Genomic DNA, 22,484 nt, shown 5'->3' on the forward strand with positions numbered 1-22,484 from the left:
AGCCACTTTGATCCACAGGAGACAGGAAGATGGGTGCGGCTTAGTAGTACATGTTGTCACCCCTTACCTTTCCTGTTGCAAAGCACTCTGGTCATGACCTTACGCATGACAGAAGATTGGTGGTGGGGACCCAGGATTGGGTCTTTAAGGTAGGCTTAGCATGCTCCAATCACTGGGGCCCATTTGGCTTTAAAAGAGGGCTGAGCCCCTCACTGAGCAGATCATCCGACGACTTCAAAAGGAGTACGAAGAAGGACTCATTCGGACCCTTGGTGATGGTACAGTCTGCCTCACGGCTTCCGCCAGTGAAGGAAGTCCAGGATTTCCAAGAGGGAAGCAAAATACCTCCCAAAACATCTCCCAGGGAACAGAGGGAGATACCCGACTCAGAGGATCCATCAAGCAGCACCAGAACCGGTACCCAGCCAGCACACAGCGTGCCCTGCTAGGTTAAGCCAGCAAGCTTCCTAGGTGGGAAGTGCCAGAGAGTCTCTGAACAAAGGACAAGGCCGTTGCCGGCAAACACTCTTCTCAGCTTTGGGTCGGCCGCCTTAAACGTCGACCCAAGCATTGAGAAGAAGCTCGGAGGAGTGCCACAACAAGCATCAACCAGCGTCCATCTTTTAAGGACTTTTTCGAAGCAGTCGAGCTCTCAAACTGCGACCGGCTGCACCACTGTGGCTGTTCTCACGCTGCAGTCACTAAAGCCGTCTGAGAACCCTCGACCAGCGTTCCAGATCCACCAACCAGCACACAGACAACGATTCTTCACCCCGAGCTGCCGGGTAGGGCAGCCTGCAGCCGTCCGCCCAGCCTCGCTTACCAAACTGCCTGCCAATTGATATCCGCATCTGTCGTCCCTCTTGAACTCTGTCACCGGAGCTACAATGCATGCTGGAAGCCACTTGATGCTGTCGAGTACCAAGATCATCTCAAACACCAGTTACATTGTGGTTCTGTCCCCCTGGTCCTTCTCCGAAGGCCCTTAGTGGCATTTACGACCTCTTGCTCCCTTGCTGCTGCAACCAAATAACCTTGAACAGTTCAGACTGATTGCTTTACCGACTGCACTCCTGTCAGTATCCAGAGTGCATCCCACTCCTTTGTGAAACTGTCTGTCCCCTGTTTTCCTTTATAGGGTGGGTTGTATTTTGTAGTGTGTTAGAACTGTCTGTTGTATTAATACTAAAGTAGATATTTGTATACAACCTTGACTGGACAGTCCCTTTTATCAGTGGGTCACAATTGTTTTTTCGCTCTGTTGCAACTAACCAGCCTGACGTTCCGTCCACTGTTCGGACCCCTTCCGGTGTACTAGAGGTGTGGGACTGATTGATGGTCTAGAAAGCGATATTCCTCCCTGGACCACTAGTGCCCCGGAAGTTGATTCGTCACACCAAGAGAGGTCGGGTTGTTGACTCCACGTGAATATGTGTCTATAGAATGCATGGGGACAGAAATGCCCTTTTGCCTCTCTTGGGAAGACTGAGATGGTGAGCGAAGGCCAAAGGTAAAGCGACCCCTCTGCTGCGGTTGGCTTCAGTGGCAGCCAGACCTCCCTGAGTAACCATCCAACAATCTGATGACTTTCGCAAGAGCAGATGTGGCAAAGAGGATCGAAGGCAGACAGGTCACTGTCTGCTAGGTTCTGAAAGCTCATGGTTTTCATGTCGTCAGATCAGGAAGGCAGCGAGACAACTGAGGCGCTTAATGCACCTGCTGCATGGTCACGGTTCCATAGACTTCGCTGCGCCGCTTGGAGTTTACGAATGCGCTAGCTTCTGGAAGTAAACCCCTTTGTTGAGGGTAGGCCACGAGAGAACAAAGAATAGAAGGGATGGGTTCCGAAAAACACACCCCTCTTGCTAGGTCTTCTCCAGTGGAGTAAAAGCGTCATTGTCTCCTTTTCAAACAAATCGGTTCAGCCTCCGTAGAGACTGTCAAAAATTACCAATTCCAGCTATATTTCAAGCTGTCATGGCGGGGTATTGGGTAAAGTTTTCAATAAGCAATAATCGCGCCTCGGTTAAACCTCATGAGCTACGATACTGCCACTGCGCAAAGCTAAAGCACCTGACCCAGAGGCCCGTGCGCCCCGGGAATGGATTCCCATTTAACTTGCACTGATCCCAGCAAGCTCCATCCTGAGCATCCTTTGTCAAACTCATAAAACCGCCTGGATTCCAGTGCCGAGATTTGTTGAGGTGAACACCTGTATCATCTTGCGCTCACCAAACTGACAGCAAATATAGTAGCAAGGTATGCATAGGATTCTGGGAGTAAACATGCAAATGAGCAGGCTGCTACCTGTGCGCTCTTTCCCTTAGCATGATCGGTGGCCTGTTGGCAAGTGACCCCGCCCTCCTGAGAGATTATTGGGCAGGCCGCTGCCAAGGCAACATGGGAGAGGCTTGAGAATGCAAAGAGCCATTGGAGGATTGCACAGGAGCGAGGACAGCATCGAGAAATGGGCTCCTTTGGGGACAGGTGAAGTGATGCTCCACCAGGACGACCAGCTGTTTCTGCAGTGCAGCCAGGACATTGACAAGAAGTGAATCAATTTGTCTCTGAGCGTTCCAACTGTTGACCAAACCATTACAATTTCGATACATTTCCATGCCATCACATACCTACCTGTTTGTGATAATTGCACTTGTCCTTGAAAATAGACCCGATTTTGCAGGGGACTCTGGGAAAAGTGAAAAGGTCCTATGTAATTCACGTCTTGTACCCTGTCTCATAGGGCGGACCCTGCAATTCTACTTCCACTCCACTGCCAAAAATGAAGCGGCCTTGCCCTGTTCAGGCTTTTTGCTGTAGCCCCTGGGCCTTTGCAGAGCCATCTGCTTAGTGTGGCTCTGCCACGGAGGTCAGAAGAGAACATTTAGCCTGAGAAACGGCTGTCTGTGTGTGCAGCTTGGAGAAGACACTGTTGCCATGGGAAAGACATGCCTGTTTGCTGTGCAAATGAAGTGCAGACACAGACAGAAGAGACCACTTGACTGGTAGGAATTGAAGAACCTGACCAAGAGTGAGGAATTAGACCATCCGCACGGGGAGTGTGCGCTCCGCCTGGGCTGGTTTGATACTTTTAAAAAAGAAATGGAATGTTGGTAGGTAAACCTCCTGGAAATGTGTGGGGCTATTCCACACACATTTCCCAATGGACACTGCACAACAAACACATAGTCAAGTGCACTCTGGGGGACACAGTCTACCGGTGCGGTCCTCCTGTCACATTTAGCTGCAATGTGACAGCCATGGGTACATCAAAGCATCTCTGAAGGGGGAAGGCAACGCCTTCCTCCGGCCCTGGTCAGCCTACTTAAAATAGCAAAGGCTCCATCGATATGCCCTGCCTATTGTTAGGTTCTCTCTGATGGCAGCGCATACTGATGAGAGTTAAGTGAAGCAGGCCTGCCAAGAGGCCTGTTCACAGAACTAACACAGGGCAGGAAACCCCAACACCTTTTTCATATGCAATGTGTCAGCTTGAAGCTAGCTCCCACCCCTCTGTATGAAGGCCATTGAATGTCATGTGTGGAACAACTGTTTACAGTAGGCAACCGCTGCAGGGCCACCCCCTTTCAGAGGGAAGATATATGTGATTTGATGCAGACAGTCTGTTCTCGAGCTCAATTAACCAGAGAGCCACTTTGATCCACAGGAGACAGGAAGATGGGTGCGGCTTAGTAGTACATGTTGTCACCCCTTACCTTTCCTGTTGCAAAGCACTCTGGTCATGACCTTACGCATGACAGAAGATTGGTGGTGGGGACCCAGGATTGGGTCTTTAAGGTAGGCTTAGCATGCTCCAATCACTGGGGCCCATTTGGCTTTAAAAGAGGGCTGAGCCCCTCACTGAGCAGATCATCCGACGACTTCAAAAGGAGTACGAAGAAGGACTCATTCGGACCCTCGGTGATGGTACAGTCTGCCTCACGGCTTCCGCCAGTGAAGGAAGTCCAGGATTTCCAAGAGGGAAGCAAAATACCTCCCAAAACATCTCCCAGGGAACAGAGGGAGATACCCGACTCAGAGGATCCATCAAGCAGCACCAGAACCGGTACCCAGCCAGCACACAGCGTGCCCTGCTAGGTTAAGCCAGCAAGCTTCCTAGGTGGGAAGTGCCAGAGAGTCTCTGAACAAAGGACAAGGCCGTTGCCGGCAAACACTCTTCTCAGCTTTGGGTCGGCCGCCTTAAACGTTGACCCAAGCATTGAGAAGAAGCTCGGAGGAGTGCCACAACAAGCATCAACCAGCGTCCATCTTTTAAGGACTTTTTCGAAGCAGTCGAGCTCTCAAACTGCGACCGGCTGCACCACTGTGGCTGTTCTCACGCTGCAGTCACTAAAGCCGTCTGAGAACCCTCGACCAGCGTTCCAGATCCACCAACCAGCACACAGACAACGAATCTTCACCCCGAGCCGCCGGGTAGGGCAGCCTGCAGCCGTCCGCCCAGCCTCGCTTACCAAACTGCCTGCCAACTGATATCCGCATCTGTCGTCCCTCTTGAACTCTGTCGCCGGAGCTACAAAGCATGCTGGAAGCCACTCGATGCTGTCGAGTACCAAGATCATCTCAAACACCAGTTACATTGTGGTTCTGTCCCCCTGGTCCTTCTCCGAAGGCCCTTAGTGACATTTACGACCTCTTGCTCCCTTGCTGCTGCAACCAAATAACCTTGAACAGTTCAGACTGATTGCTTTACCGACTGCACTCCTGTCAGTATCCAGAGTGCATCCCTCTCCTTTGTGAAACTGTCTGTCCCCTGTTTTCCTTTATAGGGTGGGTTGTATTTTGTAGTGTGTTAGAACTGTCTGTTGTATTAATACTAAAGTAGATATTTGTATACAACATTGACTGGACAGTCCCTTTTATCAGTGGGTCACAATTGTTTTTTCGCTCTGTTGCAACTAACCAGCCTGACGTTCCGTCCACTGTTCGGACCCCTTCCGGTGTACTAGAGGTGTGGGACTGATTGATGGTCTAGAAAGCGATATTCCTCCCTGGACCACTAGTGCCCCGGAAGTTGATTCGTCACACCAAGAGAGGTCGGGTTGTTGACTCCACGTGAATATGTGTCTATAGAATGCATGGGGACAGAAATGCCCTTTTGCCTCTCTTGGGAAGACTGAGATGGTGAGCGAAGGCCAAAGGTAAAGCGACCCCTCTGCTGCGGTTGGCTTCAGTGGCAGCCAGACCTCCCTGAGTAACCATCCAACAATCTGATGACTTTCGCAAGAGCAGATGTGGCAAAGAGGATCGAAGGCAGACAGGTCACTGTCTGCTAGGTTCTGAAAGCTCATGGTTTTCATGTCGTGAGATCAGGAAGGCAGGGAGACAACTGAGGCGCTTAATGCACCTGCTGCATGGTCACGGTTCCATAGACTTCGCTGCGCCGCTTGGAGTTTACGAATGCGCTAGCTTCTGGTAGTAAACCCCTTTGTTGAGGGTAGGCCACGAGAGAACAAAGAATAGAAGGGATGGGTTCCGAAAAACACACCCCTCTTGCTAGGTCTTCTCCAGTGGAGTAAAAGCGTCATTGTCTCCTTTTCAAACAAATCGGTTCTGCCTCCGTAGATACTGTCAAAAATTATCAATTCCAGCTATATTTCAAGCTGTCATGGCGGGGTATTGGGTAAAGTTTTCAATAAGCAATAATCGCGCCTCGGTTAAACCTCATGAGCTACGATACTGCCACTGCGCAAAGCTAAAGCACCTGACCCAGAGGCCCGTGCGCCCCGGGAATGGATTCCCATTTAACTTGCACTGATCCCAGCAAGCTCCATCCTGAGCATCCTTTGTCAAACTCATAAAACCGCCTGGATTCCAGTGCCGAGATTTGTTGAGGTGAACACCTGTATCATCTTGCGCTCACCAAACTGACAGCAAATATAGTAGCAAGGTATGCATAGGATTCTGGGAGTAAACATGCAAATGAGCAGGCTGCTACCTGTGCGCTCTTTCCCTTAGCATGATCGGTGGCCTGTTGGCAAGTGACCCCGCCCTCCTGAGAGATTATTGGGCAGGCCGCTGCCAAGGCAACATGGGAGAGCTATATTTCAAGCTGTCATGGCGGGGTATTGGGTAAAGTTTTCAATAAGCAATAATCGCGCCTCGGTTAAACCTCATGAGCTACGATACTGCCACTGCGCAAAGCTAAAGCACCTGACCCAGAGGCCCGTGCGCCCCGGGAATGGATTCCCATTTAACTTGCACTGATCCCAGCAAGCTCCATCCTGAGCATCCTTTGTCAAACTCATAAAACCGCCTGGATTCCAGTGCCGAGATTTGTTGAGGTGAACACCTGTATCATCTTGCGCTCACCAAACTGACAGCAAATATAGTAGCAAGGTATGCATAGGATTCTGGGAGTAAACATGCAAATGAGCAGGCTGCTACCTGTGCGCTCTTTCCCTTAGCATGATCGGTGGCCTGTTGGCAAGTGACCCCGCCCTCCTGAGAGATTATTGGGCAGGCCGCTGCCAAGGCAACATGGGAGAGGCTTGAGAATGCAAAGAGCCATTGGAGGATTGCACAGGAGCGAGGACAGCATCGAGAAATGGGCTCCTTTGGGGACAGGTGAAGTGATGCTCCACCACGACGACCAGCTGTTTCTGCAGTGCAGCCAGGACATTGACAAGAAGTGAATCAATTTGTCTCTGAGCGTTCCAACTGTTGACCAAACCATTACAATTTCGATACATTTCCATGCCATCACATACCTACCTGTTTGTGATAATTGCACTTGTCCTTGAAAATAGACCCGATTTTGCAGGGGACTCTGGGAAAAGTGAAAAGGTCCTATGTAATTCACGTCTTGTACCCTGTCTCATAGGGCGGACCCTGCAATTCTACTTCCACTCCACTGCCAAAAATGAAGCGGCCTTGCCCTGTTCAGGCTTTTTGCTGTAGCCCCTGGGCCTTTGCAGAGCCATCTGCTTAGTGTGGCTCTGCCACTGAGGTCAGAAGAGAACATTTAGCCTGAGAAACGGCTGTCTGTGTGTGCAGCTTGGAGAAGACACTGTTGCCATGGGAAAGACATGCCTGTTTGCTGTGCAAATGAAGTGCAGACACAGACAGAAGAGACCACTTGACTGGTAGGAATTGAAGAACCTGACCAAGAGTGAGGAATTAGACCATCCGCACGGGGAGTGTGCGCTCCGCCTGGGCTGGTTTGATACTTTTAAAAAAGAAATGGAATGTTGGTAGGTAAACCTCCTGGAAATGTGTGGGGCTATTCCGCACACATTTCCCAATGGACACTGCACAACAAACACATAGTCAAGTGCACTCTGGGGGACACAGTCTACCGGTGCGGTCCTCCTGTCACATTTAGCTGCAATGTGACAGCCATGGGTACATCAAAGCATCTCTGAAGGGGGAAGGCAACGCCTTCCTCCGGCCCTGGTCAGCCTACTTAAAATAGCAAAGGCTCCATCGATATGCCCTGCCTATTGTTAGGTTCTCTCTGATGGCAGCGCATACTGATGAGAGTTAAGTGAAGCAGGCCTGCCAAGAGGCCTGTTCACAGAACTAACACAGGGCAGGAAACCCCAACACCTTTTTCATATGCAATGTGTCAGCTTGAAGCTAGCTCCCACCCCTCTGTATGAAGGCCATTGAATGTCATGTGTGGAACAACTGTTTACAGTAGGCAACCGCTGCAGGGCCACCCCCTTTCAGAGGGAAGATATATGTGATTTGATGCAGACAGTCTGTTCTCGAGCTCAATTAACCAGAGAGCCACTTTGATCCACAGGAGACAGGAAGATGGGTGCGGCTTAGTAGTACATGTTGTCACCCCTTACCTTTCCTGTTGCAAAGCACTCTGGTCATGACCTTACGCATGACAGAAGATTGGTGGTGGGGACCCAGGATTGGGTCTTTAAGGTAGGCTTAGCATGCTCCAATCACTGGGGCCCATTTGGCTTTAAAAGAGGGCTGAGCCCCTCACTGAGCAGATCATCCGACGACTTCAAAAGGAGTACGAAGAAGGACTCATTCGGACCCTCTGTGATGGTACAGTCTGCCTCACGGCTTCCGCCAGTGAAGGAAGTCCAGGATTTCCAAGAGGGAAGCAAAATACCTCCCAAAACATCTCCCAGGGAACAGAGGGAGATACCCGACTCAGAGGATCCATCAAGCAGCACCAGAACCGGTACCCAGCCAGCACACAGCGTGCCCTGCTAGGTTAAGCCAGCAAGCTTCCTAGGTGGGAAGTGCCAGAGAGTCTCTGAACAAAGGACAAGGCCGTTGCCGGCAAACACTCTTCTCAGCTTTGGGTCGGCCGCCTTAAACGTCGACCCAAGCATTGAGAAGAAGCTCGGAGGAGTGCCACAACAAGCATCAACCAGCGTCCATCTTTTAAGGACTTTTTCGAAGCAGTCGAGCTCTCAAACTGCGACCGGCTGCACCACTGTGGCTGTTCTCACGCTGCAGTCACTAAAGCCGTCTGAGAACCCTCGACCAGCGTTCCAGATCCACCAACCAGCACACAGACAACGATTCTTCAATCCGAGCTGCCGGGTAGGGCAGCCTGCAGCCGTCCGCCCAGCCTCGCTTACCAAACTGCCTGCCAACTGATATCCGCATCTGTCGTCCCTCTTGAACTCTGTCGCCGGAGCTACAAAGCATGCTGGAAGCCACTCGATGCTGTCGAGTACCAAGATCATCTCAAACACCAGTTACATTGTGGTTATGTCCCCCTGGTCCTTCTCCGAAGGCCCTTAGTGACATTTACGACCTCTTGCTCCCTTGCTGCTGCAACCAAATAACCTTGAACAGTTCAGACTGATTGCTTTACCGACTGCACTCCTGTCAGTATCCAGAGTGCATCCCTCTCCTTTGTGAAACTGTCTGTCCCCTGTTTTCCTTTATAGGGTGGGTTGTATTTTGTAGTGTGTTAGAACTGTCTGTTGTATTAATACTAAAGTAGATATTTGTATACAACCTTGACTGGACAGTCCCTTTTATCAGTGGGTCACAATTGTTTTTCGCTCTGTTGCAACTAACCAGCCTGACGTTCCGTCCACTGTTCGGACCCCTTCGGGTGTACTAGAGGTGTGGGACTGATTGATGGTCTAGAAAGCGATATTCCTCCCTGGACCACTAGTGCCCCGGAAGTTGATTCGTCACACCAAGAGAGGTCGGGTTGTTGACTCCACGTGAATATGTGTCTATAGAATGCATGGGGACAGAAATGCCCTTTTGCCTCTCTTGGGAAGACTGAGATGGTGAGCGAAGGCCAAAGGTAAAGCGACCCCTCTGCTGCGGTTGGCTTCAGTGGCAGCCAGACCTCCCTGAGTAACCATCCAACAATCTGATGACTTTCGCAAGAGCAGATGTGGCAAAGAGGATCGAAGGCAGACAGGTCACTGTCTGCTAGGTTCTGAAAGCTCATGGTTTTCATGTCGTGAGATCAGGAAGGCAGCGAGACAACTGAGGCGCTTAATGCACCTGCTGCATGGTCACGGTTCCATAGACTTCGCTGCGCCGCTTGGAGTTTACGAATGCGCTAGCTTCTGGAAGTAAACCCCTTTGTTGAGGGCAGGCCACGAGAGAACAAAGAATAGAAGGGATGGGTTCCGAAAAACACACCCCTCTTGCTAGGTCTTCTCCAGTGGAGTAAAAGCGTCATTGTCTCCTTTTCAAACAAATTGGTTCAGCCTCCGTAGAGACTGTCAAAAATTACCAATTCCAGCTATATTTCAAGATGTCATGGCGGGGTATTGGGTAAAGTTTTCAATAAGCAATAATCGCGCCTCGGTTAAACCTCATGAGCTACGATACTGCCACTGCGCAAAGCTAAAGCACCTGACCCAGAGGCCCGTGCGCCCCGGGAATGGATTCCCATTTAACTTGCACTGATCCCAGCAAGCTCCATCCTGAGCATCCTTTGTCAAACTCTTAAAACCGCCTGGATTCCAGTGCCGAGATTTGTTGAGGTGAACACCTGTATCATCTTGCGCTCACCAAACTGACAGCAAATATAGTAGCAAGGTATGCATAGGATTCTGGGAGTAAACATGCAAATGAGCAGGCTGCTACCTGTGCGCTCTTTCCCTTAGCATGATCGGTGGCCTGTTGGCAAGTGACCCCGCCCTCCTGAGAGATTATTGGGCAGGCCGCTGCCAAGGCAACATGGGAGAGGCTTGAGAATGCAAAGAGCCATTGGAGGATTGCACAGGAGCGAGGACAGCATCGAGAAATGGGCTCCTTTGGGGACAGGTGAAGTGATGCTCCACCAGGACGACCAGCTGTTTCTGCAGTGCAGCCAGGACATTGACAAGAAGTGAATCAATTTGTCTCTGAGCGTTCCAACTGTTGACCAAACCATTACAATTTCGATACATGTCCATGCCATCACATACCTACCTGTTTGTGATAATTGCACTTGTCCTTGAAAATAGACCCGATTTTGCAGGGGACTCTGGGAAAAGTGAAAAGGTCCTATGTAATTCACGTCTTGTACCCTGTCTCATAGGGCGGACCCTGCAATTCTACTTCCACTCCACTGCCAAAAATGAAGCGGCCTTGCCCTGTTCAGGCTTTTTGCTGTAGCCCCTGGGCCTTTGCAGAGCCATCTGCTTAGTGTGGCTCTGCCACTGAGGTCAGAAGAGAACATTTAGCCTGAGAAACGGCTGTCTGTGTGTGCAGCTTGGAGAAGACACTGTTGCCATGGGAAAGACATGCCTGTTTGCTGTGCAAATGAAGTGCAGACACAGACAGAAGAGACCACTTGACTGGTAGGAATTGAAGAACCTGACCAAGAGTGAGGAATTAGACCATCCGCACGGGGAGTGTGCGCTCCGCCTGGGCTGGTTTGATACTTTTAAAAAAGAAATGGAATGTTGGTAGGTAAACCTCCTGGAAATGTGTGGGGCTATCCCGCACACATTTCCCAATGGACACTGCACAACAAACACATAGTCAAGTGCACTCTGGGGGACACAGTCTACCGGTGCGGTCCTCCTGTCACATTTAGCTGCAATGTGACAGCCATGGGTACATCAAAGCATCTCTGAAGGGGGAAGGCAACGCCTTCCTCCGGCCCTGGTCAGCCTACTTAAAATAGCAAAGGCTCCATCGATATGCCCTGCCTATTGTTAGGTTCTCTCTGATGGCAGCGCATACTGATGAGAGTTAAGTGAAGCAGGCCTGCCAAGAGGCCTGTTCACAGAACTAACACAGGGCAGGAAACCCCAACACCTTTTTCATATGCAATGTGTCAGCTTGAAGCTAGCTCCCACCCCTCTGTATGAAGGCCATTGAATGTCATGTGTGGAACAACTGTTTACAGTAGGCAACCGCTGCAGGGCCACCCCCTTTCAGGGGGAAGATATATGTGATTTGATGCAGACAGTCTGTTCTCAAGCTCAATTAACCAGAGAGCCACTTTGATCCACAGGAGACAGGAAGATGGGTGCGGCTTAGTAGTACATGTTGTCACCCCTTACCTTTCCTGTTGCAAAGCACTCTGGTCATGACCTTACGCATGACAGAAGATTGGTGGTGGGGACCCAGGATTGGGTCTTTAAGGTAGGCTTAGCATGCTCCAATCACTGGGGCCCATTTGGCTTTAAAAGAGGGCTGAGCCCCTCACTGAGCAGATCATCCGACGACTTCAAAAGGAGTACGAAGAAGGACTCATTCGGACCCTTGGTGATGGTACAGTCTGCCTCACGGCTTCCGCCAGTGAAGGAAGTCCAGGATTTCCAAGAGGGAAGCAAAATACCTCCCAAAACATCTCCCAGGGAACAGAGGGAGATACCCGACTCAGAGGATCCATCAAGCAGCACCAGAACCGGTACCCAGCCAGCACACAGCGTGCCCTGCTAGGTTAAGCCAGCAAGCTTCCTAGGTGGGAAGTGCCAGAGAGTCTCTGAACAAAGGACAAGGCCGTTGCCGGCAAACACTCTTCTCAGCTTTGGGTCGGCCGCCTTAAACGTCGACCCAAGCATTGAGAAGAAGCTCGGAGGAGTGCCACAACAAGCATCAACCAGCGTCCATCTTTTAAGGACTTTTTCGAAGCAGTCGAGCTCTCAAACTGCGACCGGCTGCACCACTGTGGCTGTTCTCACGCTGCAGTCACTAAAGCCGTCTGAGAACCCTCGACCAGCGTTCCAGATCTACCAACCAGCACACAGACAACGATTCTTCACCCCGAGCTGCCGGGTAGGGCAGCCTGCAGCCGTCTGCCCAGCCTCGCTTACCAAACTGCCTGCCAATTGATATCCGCATCTGTCGTCCCTCTTGAACTCTGTCACCGGAGCTACAATGCATGCTGGAAGCCACTTGATGCTGTCGAGTACCAAGATCATCTCAAACACCAGTTACATTGTGGTTCTGTCCCCCTGGTCCTTCTCCGAAGGCCCTTAGTGGCATTTACGACCTCTTGCTCCCTTGCTGCTGCAACCAAATAACCTTGAACAGTTCAGACTGATTGCTTTACCGACTGCACTCCTGTCAGTATCCAGAGTGCATCCCTCTCCTTTGTGAAACTGTCTGTCCCCTGTTTTCCTTTATAGGGTGGGTTGTATTTTGTAGTGTGTTAGAACTGTCTGTTGTATTAATACTAAAGTAGATATTTGTATACAACCTTGACTGGACAGTCCCTTTTATCAGTGGGTCACAATTGTTTTTTCGCTCTGTTGCAACTAACCAGCCTGACGTTCCGTCCACTGTTCGGACCCCTTCCGGTGTACTAGAGGTGTGGGACTGATTGATGGTCTAGAAAGCGATATTCCTCCCTGGACCACTAGTGCCCCGGAAGTTGATTCGTCACACCAAGAGAGGTCGGGTTGTTGACTCCACGTGAATATGTGTCTATAGAATGCATGGGGACAGAAATGCCCTTTTGCCTCTCTTGGGAAGACTGAGATGGTGAGCGAAGGCCAAAGGTAAAGCGACCCCTCTGCTGCGGTTGGCTTCAGTGGCAGCCAGACCTCCCTGAGTAACCATCCAACAATCTGATGACTTTCGCAAGAGCAAATGTGGCAAAGAGGATCGAAGGCAGACAGGTCACTGTCTGCTAGGTTCTGAAAGCTCATGGTTTTCATGTCGTGAGATCAGGAAGGCAGCGAGACAACTGAGGCGCTTAATGCACCTGCTGCATGGTCACGGTTCCATAGACTTCGCTGCGCCGCTTGGAGTTTACGAATGCGCTAGCTTCTGGAAGTAAACCCCTTTGTTGAGGGTAGGCCACGAGAGAACAAAGAATAGAAGGGATGGGTTCCGAAAAACACACCCCTCTTGCTAGGTCTTCTCCAGTGGAGTAAAAGCGTCATTGTCTCCTTTTCAAACAAATCGGTTCAGCCTCCGTAGAGACTGTCAAAAATTACCAATTCCAGCTATATTTCAAGCTGTCATGGCGGGGTATTGGGTAAAGTTTTCAATAAGCAATAATCGCGCCTCGGTTAAACCTCATGAGCTACGATACTGCCACTGCGCAAAGCTAAAGCACCTGACCCAGAGGCCCGTGCGCCCCGGGAATGGATTCCCATTTAACTTGCACTGATCCCAGCAAGGTCCATCCTGCGCATCCTTTGTCAAACTCATAAAACCGCCTGGATTCCAGTGCCGAGATTTGTTGAGGTGAACACCTGTATCATCTTGCGCTCACCAAACTGACAGCAAATATAGTAGCAAGGTATGCATAGGATTCTGGGAGTAAACATGCAAATGAGCAGGCTGCTACCTGTGCGCTCTTTCCCTTAGCATGATCGGTGGCCTGTTGGCAAGTGACCCCGCCCTCCTGAGAGATTATTGGGCAGGCCGCTGCCAAGGCAACATGGGAGAGGCTTGAGAATGCAAAGAGCCATTGGAGGATTGCACAGGAGCGAGGACAGCATCGAGAAATGGGCTCCTTTGGGGACAGGTGAAGTGATGCTCCACCAGGACGACCAGCTGTTTCTGCAGTGCAGCCAGGACATTGACAAGAAGTGAATCAATTTGTCTCTGAGCGTTCCAACTGTTGACCAAACCATTACAATTTCGATACATTTCCATGCCATCACATACCTACCTGTTTGTGATAATTGCACTTGTCCTTGAAAATAGACCCGATTTTGCAGGGGACTCTGGGAAAAGTGAAAAGGTCCTATGTAATTCATGTCTTGTACCCTGTCTCATAGGGCGGACCCTGCAATTCTACTTCCACTCCACTGCCAAAAATGAAGCGGCCTTGCCCTGTTCAGGCTTTTTGCTGTAGCCCCTGGGCCTTTGCAGAGCCATCTGCTTAGTGTGGCTCTGCCACTAAGGTCAGAAGAGAACATTTAGCCTGAGAAACGGCTGTCTGTGTGTGCAGCTTGGAGAAGACACTGTTGCCATGGGAAAGACATGCCTGTTTGCTGTGCAAATGAAGTGCAGACACAGACAGAAGAGACCACTTGACTGGTAGGAATTGAAGAACCTGACCAAGAGTGAGGAATTAGACCATCCGCACGGGGAGTGTGCGCTCCGCCTGGGCTGGTTTGATACTTTTAAAAAAGAAATGGAATGTTGGTAGGTAAACCTCCTGGAAATGTGTGGGGCTATCCCGCACACATTTCCCAATGGACACTGCACAACAAACACATAGTCAAGTGCACTCTGGGGGACACAGTCTACCGGTGCGGTCCTCCTGTCACATTTAGCTGCAATGTGACAGCCATGGGTACATCAAAGCATCTCTGAAGGGGGAAGGCAACGCCTTCCTCCGGCCCTGGTCAGCCTACTTAAAATAGCAAAGGCTCCATCGATATGCCCTGCCTATTGTTAGGTTCTCTCTGATGGCAGCGCATACTGATGAGAGTTAAGTGAAGCAGGCCTGCCAAGAGGCCTGTTCACAGAACTAACACAGGGCAGGAAACCCCAACACCTTTTTCATATGCAATGTGTCAGCTTGAAGCTAGCTCCCACCCCTCTGTATGAAGGCCATTGAATGTCATGTGTGGAACAACTGTTTACAGTAGGCAACCGCTGCAGGGCCACCCCCTTTCAGAGGGAAGATATATGTGATTTGATGCAGACAGTCTGTTCTCGAGCTCAATTAACCAGAGAGCCACTTTGATCCACAGGAGACAGGAAGATGGGTGCGGCTTAGTAGTACATGTTGTCACCCCTTACCTTTCCTGTTGCAAAGCACTCTGGTCATGACCTTACGCATGACAGAAGATTGGTGGTGGGGACCCAGGATTGGGTCTTTAAGGTAGGCTTAGCATGCTCCAATCACTGGGGCCCATTTGGCTTTAAAAGAGGGCTGAGCCCCTCACTAAGCAGATCATCCGACGACTTCAAAAGGAGTACGAAGAAGGACTCATTCGGACCCTCGGTGATGGTACAGTCTGCCTCACGGCTTCCGCCAGTGAAGGAAGTCCAGGATTTCCAAGAGGGAAGCAAAATACCTCCCAAAACATCTCCCAGGGAACAGAGGGAGATACCCGACTCAGAGGATCCATCAAGCAGCACCAGAACTGGTACGCAGCCAGCACACAGCGTGCCCTGCTAGGTTAAGCCAGCAAGCTTCCTAGGTGGGAAGTGCCAGAGAGTCTCTGAACAAAGGACAAGGCCGTTGCCGGCAAACACTCTTCTCAGCTTTGGGTCGGCCGCCTTAAACGTCGACCCAAGCATTGAGAAGAAGCTCGGAGGAGTGCCACAACAAGCATCAACCAGCGTCCATCTTTTAAGGACTTTTTCGAAGCAGTCGAGCTCTCAAACTGCGACCGGCTGCACCACTGTGGCTGTTCTCACGCTGCAGTCACTAAAGCCGTCTGAGAACCCTCGACCAGCGTTCCAGATCCACCAACCAGCACACAGACAACGATTCTTCACCCCGAGCCGCCGGGTAGGGCAGCCTGCAGCCGTCCGCCCAGCCTCGCTTACCAAACTGCCTGCCAACTGATATCCGCATCTGTCGTCCCTCTTGAACTCTGTCGCCGGAGCTACAAAGCATGCTGGAAGCCACTCGATGCTGTCGAGTACCAAGATCATCTCGAACACCAGTTACATTGTGGTTCTGTCCCCCTGGTCCTTCTCCAAAGGCCCTTAGTGACATTTACGACCTCTTGCTCCCTTGCTGCTGCAACCAAATAACCTTGAACAGTTCAGACTGATTGCTTTACCGACTGCACTCCTGTCAGTATCCAGAGTGCATCCCTCTCCTTTGTGAAACTGTCTGTCCCCTGTTTTCCTTTATAGGGTGGGTTGTATTTTGTAGTGTGTTAGAACTGTCTGTTGTATTAACACTAAAGTAGATATTTGTATACAACCTTGACTGGACAGTCCCTTTTATCAGTGGGTCACAATTGTTTTTTCGCTCTGTTGCAACTAACCAGCCTGACGTTCCGTCCACTGTTCGGACCCCTTCCGGTGTACTAGAGGTGTGGGACTGATTGATGGTCTAGAAAGCGATATTCCTCCCTGGACCACTAGTGCCCCGGAAGTTGATTCGTCACACCAAGAGAGGTCGGGTTGTTGACTCCACGTGAATATGTGTCTATAGAATGCATGGGGACAGAAATGCCCTTTTGCCTCTCTTGGGAAGACTGAGATGGTGAGCGAAGGCCAAAGGTAAAGCGACCCCTCTGCTGCGGTTGGCTTCAGTGGCAGCCAGACCTCCCTGAGTAACCATCCAACAATCTGATGACTTTCGCAAGAGCAGATGTGGCAAAGAGGATCGAAGGCAGACAGGTCACTGTCTGCTAGGTTCTGAAAGCTCATGGTTTTCATGTCGTGAGATCAGGAAGGCAGCGAGACAACTGAGGCGCTTAATGCACCTGCTGCATGGTCACGGTTCCATAGACTTCGCTGCGCCGCTTGGAGTTTACGAATGCGCTAGCTTCTGGAAGTAAACCCCTTTGTTGAGGGTAGGCCACGAGAGAACAAAGAATAGAAGGGATGGGTTCCGAAAAACACACCCCTCTTCCTAGGTCTTCTCCAGTGGAGTAAAAGCGTCATTGTCTCCTTTTCAAACAAATCGGTTCAGCCTCCGTAGAGACTGTCAAAAATTACCAATTCCAGCTATATTTCAAGCTGTCATGGCGGGGTATTGGGTAAAGTTTTCAATAAGCAATAATCGCGTCTCGGTTAAACCTCATGAGCTACGATACTGCCACTGCGCAAAGCTAAAGCACCTGACCCAGAGGCCCGTGCGCCCCGGGAATGGATTCCCATTTAACTTGCACTGATCCCAGCAAGCTCCATCCTGAGCATCCTTTGTCAAACTCATAAAACCGCCTGGATTCCAGTGCCGAGATTTGTTGAGGTGAACACCTGTATCATCTTGCGCTCACCAAACTGACAGCAAATATAGTAGCAAGGTATGCATAGGATTCTGGGAGTAAACATGCAAATGAGCAGGCTGCTACCTGTGCGCTCTTTCCCTTAGCATGATCGGTGGCCTGTTGGCAAGTGACCCCGCCCTCCTGAGAGATTATTGGGCAGGCCGCTGCCAAGGCAACATGGGAGAGGCTTGAGAATGCAAAGAGCCATTGGAGGATTGCACAGGAGCGAGGACAGCATCGAGAAATGGGCTCCTTTGGGGACAGGTGAAGTGATGCTCCACCAGGACGACCAGCTGTTTCTGCAGTGCAGCCAGGACATTGACAAGAATTGAATCAATTTGTCTCTGAGCGTTCCAACTGTTGACCAAACCATTACAATTTCGATACATTTCCATGCCATCACATACCTACCTGTTTGTGATAATTGCACTTGTCCTTGAAAATAGACCCGATTTTGCAGGGGACTCTGGGAAAAGTGAAAAGGTCTTATGTAATTCACGTCTTGTACCCTGTCTCATAGGGCGGACCCTGCAATTCTACTTCCACTCCACTGCCAAAAATGAAGCGGCCTTGCCCTGTTCAGGCTTTTTGCTGTAGCCCCTGGGCCTTTGCAGAGCCATCTGCTTAGTGTGGCTCTGCCACTGAGGTCAGAAGAGAACATTTAGCCTGAGAAACGGCTGTCTGTATGTGCAGCTTGGAGAAGACACTGTTGCCATGGGAAAGACATGCCTGTTTGCTGTGCAAATGAAGTGCAGACACAGACAGAAGAGACCACTTGACTGGTAGGAATTGAAGAACCTGACCAAGAGTGAGGAATTAGACCATCCGCACGGGGAGTGTGCGCTCCGCCTGGGCTGGTTTGATACTTTTAAAAAAGAAATGGAATGTTGGTAGGTAAACCTCCTGGAAATGTGTGGGGCTATTCCGCACACATTTCCCAATGGACACTGCACAACAAACACATAGTCAAGTGCACTCTGGGGGACACAGTCTACCGGTGCGGTCCTCCTGTCACATTTAGCTGCAATGTGACAGCCATGGGTACATCAAAGCATCTCTGAAGGGGGAAGGCAACGCCTTCCTCCGGCCCTGGTCAGCCTACTTAAAATAGCAAAGGCTCCATCGATATGCCCTGCCTATTGTTAGGTTCTCTCTGATGGCAGCGCATACTGATAAGAGTTAAGTGAAGCAGGCCTGCCAAGAGGCCTGTTCACAGAACTAACACAGGGCAGGAAACCCCAACACCTTTTTCATATGCAATGTGTCAGCTTGAAGCTAGCTCCCACCCCTCTGTATGAAGGCCATTGAATGTCATGTGTGGAAAACTGTTTACAGTAGGCAACCGCTGCAGGGCCACCCCCTTTCAGAGGGAAGATATATGTGATTTGATGCAGACAGTCTGTTCTCGAGCTCAATTAACCAGAGAGCCACTTTGATCCACAGGAGACAGGAAGATGGGTGCGGCTTAGTAGTACATGTTGTCACCCCTTACCTTTCCTGTTGCAAAGCACTCTGGTCATGACCTTACGCATGACAGAAGATTGGTGGTGGGGACCCAGGATTGGGTCTTTAAGGTAGGCTTAGCATGCTCCAATCACTGGGGCCCATTTGGCTTTAAAAGAGGGCTGAGCCCCTCACTAAGCAGATCATCCGACAACTTCAAAAGGAGTACGAAGAAGGACTCATTCGGACCCTCAGTGATGGTACAGTCTGCCTCACGGCTTCCGCCAGTGAAGGAAGTCCAGGATTTCCAAGAGGGAAGCAAAATACCTCCCAAAACATCTCCCAGGGAACAGAGGGAGATACCCGACTCAGAGGATCCATCAAGCAGCACCAGAACCGGCACCCAGCCAGCACACAGCGTGCCCTGCTAGGTTAAGCCAGCAAGCTTCCTAGGTGGGAAGTGCCAGAGAGTCTCTGAACAAAGGACAAGGCCGTTGCCGGCAAACACTCTTCTCAGCTTTGGGTCGGCCGCCTTAAACGTCGACCCAAGCATTGAGAAGAAGCTCGGAGGAGTGCCACAACAAGCATCAACCAGCGTCCATCTTTTAAGGACTTTTTCGAAGCAGTCGAGCTCTCAAACTGCGACCGGCTGCACCACTGTGGCTGTTCTCACGCTGCAGTCACTAAAGCCGTCTGAGAACCCTCGACCAGCGTTCCAGATCCACCAACCAGCACACAGACAACGATTCTTCACCCCGAGCCGCCGGGTAGGGCAGCCTGCAGCCGTCCGCCCAGCCTCGCTTACCAAACTGCCTGCCAACTGATATCCGCATCTGTCGTCCCTCTTGAACTCTGTCGCCGGAGCTACAAAGCATGCTGGAAGCCACTCGATGCTGTCGAGTACCAAGATCATCTCAAACACCAGTTACATTGTGGTTCTGTCCCCCTGGTCCTTCTCCGAAGGCCCTTAGTGACATTTACGACCTCTTGCTCCCTTGCTGCTGCAACCAAATAACCTTGAACAGTTCAGACTGATTGCTTTACCGACTGCACTCCTGTCAGTATCCAGAGTGCATCCCTCTCCTTTGTGAAACTGTCTGTCCCCTGTTTTCCTTTATAGGGTGGGTTGTATTTTGTAGTGTGTTAGAACTGTCTGTTGTATTAATACTAAAGTAGATATTTGTATACAACCTTGACTGGACAGTCCCTTTTATCAGTGGGTCACAATTGTTTTTTCGCTCTGTTGCAACTAACCAGCCTGACGTTCCGTCCACTGTTCGGACCCCTTCCGGTGTACTAGAGGTGTGGGACTGATTGATGGTCTAGAAAGCGATATTCCTCCCTGGACCACTAGTGCCCCGGAAGTTGATTCGTCACACCAAGAGAGGTCGGGTTGTTGACTCCACGTGAATATGTGTCTATAGAATGCATGGGGACAGAAATGCCCTTTTGCCTCTCTTGGGAAGACTGAGATGGTGAGCGAAGGCCAAAGGTAAAGCGACCCCTCTGCTGCGGTTGGCTTCAGTGGCAGCCAGACCTCCCTGAGTAACCATCCAACAATCTGATGACTTTCGCAAGAGCAGATGTGGCAAAGAGGATCGAAGGCAGACAGGTCACTGTCTGCTAGGTTCTGAAAGCTCATGGTTTTCATGTCGTGAGATCAGGAAGGCAGCGAGACAACTGAGGCGCTTAATGCACCTGCTGCATGGTCACGGTTCCATAGACTTCGCTGCGCCGCTTGGAGTTTACGAATGCGCTAGCTTCTGGAAGTAAACCCCTTTGTTGAGGGTAGGCCACGAGAGAACAAAGAATAGAAGGGATGGGTTCCGAAAAACACACCCCTCTTGCTAGGTCTTCTCCAGTGGAGTAAAAGCGTCATTGTCTCCTTTTCAAACAAATCGGTTCAGCCTCCGTAGAGACTGTCAAAAATTACCAATAATTTCAATAAGCAATAATCGCGCCTCGGTTAAACCTCATGAGCTACGATACTGCCACTGCGCAAAGCTAAAGCACCTGACCCAGAGGCCCGTGCGCCCCGGGAATGGATTCCCATTTAACTTGCACTGATCCCAGCAAGCTCCATCCTGAGCATCCTTTGTCAAACTCATAAAACCGCCTGGATTCCAGTGCCGAGATTTGTTGAGGTGAACACCTGTATCATCTTGCGCTCACCAAACTGACAGCAAATATAGTAGCAAGGTATGCATAGGATTCTGGGAGTAAACATGCAAATGAGCAGGCTGCTACCTGTGCGCTCTTTCCCTTAGCATGATCGGTGGCCTGTTGGCAAGTGACCCCGCCCTCCTGAGAGATTATTGGGCAGGCCGCTGCCAAGGCAACATGGGAGAGGCTTGAGAATGCAAAGAGCCATTGAAGGATTGCACAGGAGCGAGGACAGCATCGAGAAATGGGCTCCTTTGGGGACAGGTGAAGTGATGCTCCACCAGGACGACCAGCTGTTTCTGCAGTGCAGCCAGGACATTGACAAGAAGTGAATCAATTTGTCTCTGAGCGTTCCAACTGTTGACCAAACCATTACAATTTCGATACATTTCCATGCCATCACATACCTACCTGTTTGTGATAATTGCACTTGTCCTTGAAAATAGACCCGATTTTGCAGGGGACTCTGGGAAAAGTGAAAAGGTCCTATGTAATTCACGTCTTGTACCCTGTCTCATAGGGCGGACCCTGCAATTCTACTTCCACTCCACTGCCAAAAATGAAGCGGCCTTGCCCTGTTCAGGCTTTTTGCTGTAGCCCCTGGGCCTTTGCAGAGCCATCTGCTTAGTGTGGCTCTGCCACTGAGGTCAGAAGAGAACATTTAGCCTGAGAAACGGCTGTCTGTGTGTGCAGCTTGGAGAAGACACTGTTGCCATGGGAAAGACATGCCTGTTTGCTGTGCAAATGAAGTGCAGACACAGACAGAAGAGACCACTTGACTGGTAGGAATTGAAGAACCTGACCAAGAGTGAGGAATTAGACCATCCGCACGGGGAGTGTGCGCTCCGCCTGGGCTGGTTTGATACTTTTAAAAAAGAAATGGAATGTTGGTAGGTAAACCTCCTGGAAATGTGTGGGGCTATTCCGCACACATTTCCCAATGGACACTGCACAACAAACACATAGTCAAGTGCACTCTGGGGGACACAGTCTACCGGTGCGGTCCTCCTGTCACATTTAGCTGCAATGTGACAGCCATGGGTACATCAAAGCATCTCTGAAGGGGGAAGGCAACGCCTTCCTCCGGCCCTGGTCAGCCTACTTAAAATAGCAAAGGCTCCATCGATATGCCCTGCCTATTGTTAGGTTCTCTCTGATGGCAGCGCATACTGATGAGAGTTAAGTGAAGCAGGCCTGCCAAGAGGCCTGTTCACAGAACTAACACAGGGCAGGAAACCCCAACACCTTTTTCATATGCAATGTGTCAGCTTGAAGCTAGCTCCCACCCCTCTGTATGAAGGCCATTGAATGTCATGTGTGGAACAACTGTTTACAGTAGGCAACCGCTGCAGGGCCACCCCCTTTCAGAGGGAAGATATATGTGATTTGATGCAGACAGTCTGTTCTTGAGCTCAATTAACCAGAGAGCCACTTTGATCCACAGGAGACAGGAAGATGGGTGCGGCTTAGTAGTACATGTTGTCACCCCTTACCTTTCCTGTTGCAAAGCACTCTGGTCATGACCTTACGCATGACAGAAGATTGGTGGTGGGGACCCAGGATTGGGTCTTTAAGGTAGGCTTAGCATGCTCCAATCACTGGGGCCCATTT

The 22,484-nt window shown here is 50.6% G+C and overlaps 5 non-coding genes and 2 pseudogenes across 5 annotated transcripts; all 7 read right to left on the reverse strand.

Moving 5' to 3' along the window:
• Window positions 1-1,925: 1,925 nt before the first annotated feature.
• Window positions 1,926-2,066, reverse strand: LOC138496330 (U4 spliceosomal RNA). Its single transcript, XR_011277851.1, has one exon. It is a non-coding gene; the product is annotated as a U4 spliceosomal RNA (small nuclear RNA).
• A 3,508-nt stretch (window positions 2,067-5,574) lies between these two features.
• On the reverse strand, window positions 5,575-5,715 carry LOC138496804 (U4 spliceosomal RNA). The gene has a single exon (XR_011278282.1). It is a non-coding gene; the product is annotated as a U4 spliceosomal RNA (small nuclear RNA).
• A 297-nt stretch (window positions 5,716-6,012) lies between these two features.
• On the reverse strand, window positions 6,013-6,164 carry LOC138496821 (U4 spliceosomal RNA; annotated as a pseudogene).
• Window positions 6,165-9,671: 3,507 nt separating this feature from the next.
• On the reverse strand, window positions 9,672-9,812 carry LOC138496697 (U4 spliceosomal RNA). The gene has a single exon (XR_011278185.1). It is a non-coding gene; the product is annotated as a U4 spliceosomal RNA (small nuclear RNA).
• A 3,508-nt stretch (window positions 9,813-13,320) lies between these two features.
• LOC138496331 (U4 spliceosomal RNA) lies at window positions 13,321-13,461 on the reverse strand. The gene has a single exon (XR_011277852.1). It is a non-coding gene; the product is annotated as a U4 spliceosomal RNA (small nuclear RNA).
• A 3,508-nt stretch (window positions 13,462-16,969) lies between these two features.
• On the reverse strand, window positions 16,970-17,110 carry LOC138496738 (U4 spliceosomal RNA). Its single transcript, XR_011278222.1, has one exon. It is a non-coding gene; the product is annotated as a U4 spliceosomal RNA (small nuclear RNA).
• A 3,507-nt stretch (window positions 17,111-20,617) lies between these two features.
• LOC138496824 (U4 spliceosomal RNA) lies at window positions 20,618-20,716 on the reverse strand (annotated as a pseudogene).
• Between the last annotated feature and the right edge of the window lie 1,768 nt (window positions 20,717-22,484).

The sequence above is a fragment of the Ambystoma mexicanum genome, chromosome 10 (genome assembly GCF_040938575.1).
Source record: "Ambystoma mexicanum isolate Mex_15411 chromosome 10, UKY_AmexF1_1, whole genome shotgun sequence".
In the NCBI taxonomy this organism is placed as follows: domain Eukaryota; kingdom Metazoa; phylum Chordata; class Amphibia; order Caudata; family Ambystomatidae; genus Ambystoma; species Ambystoma mexicanum.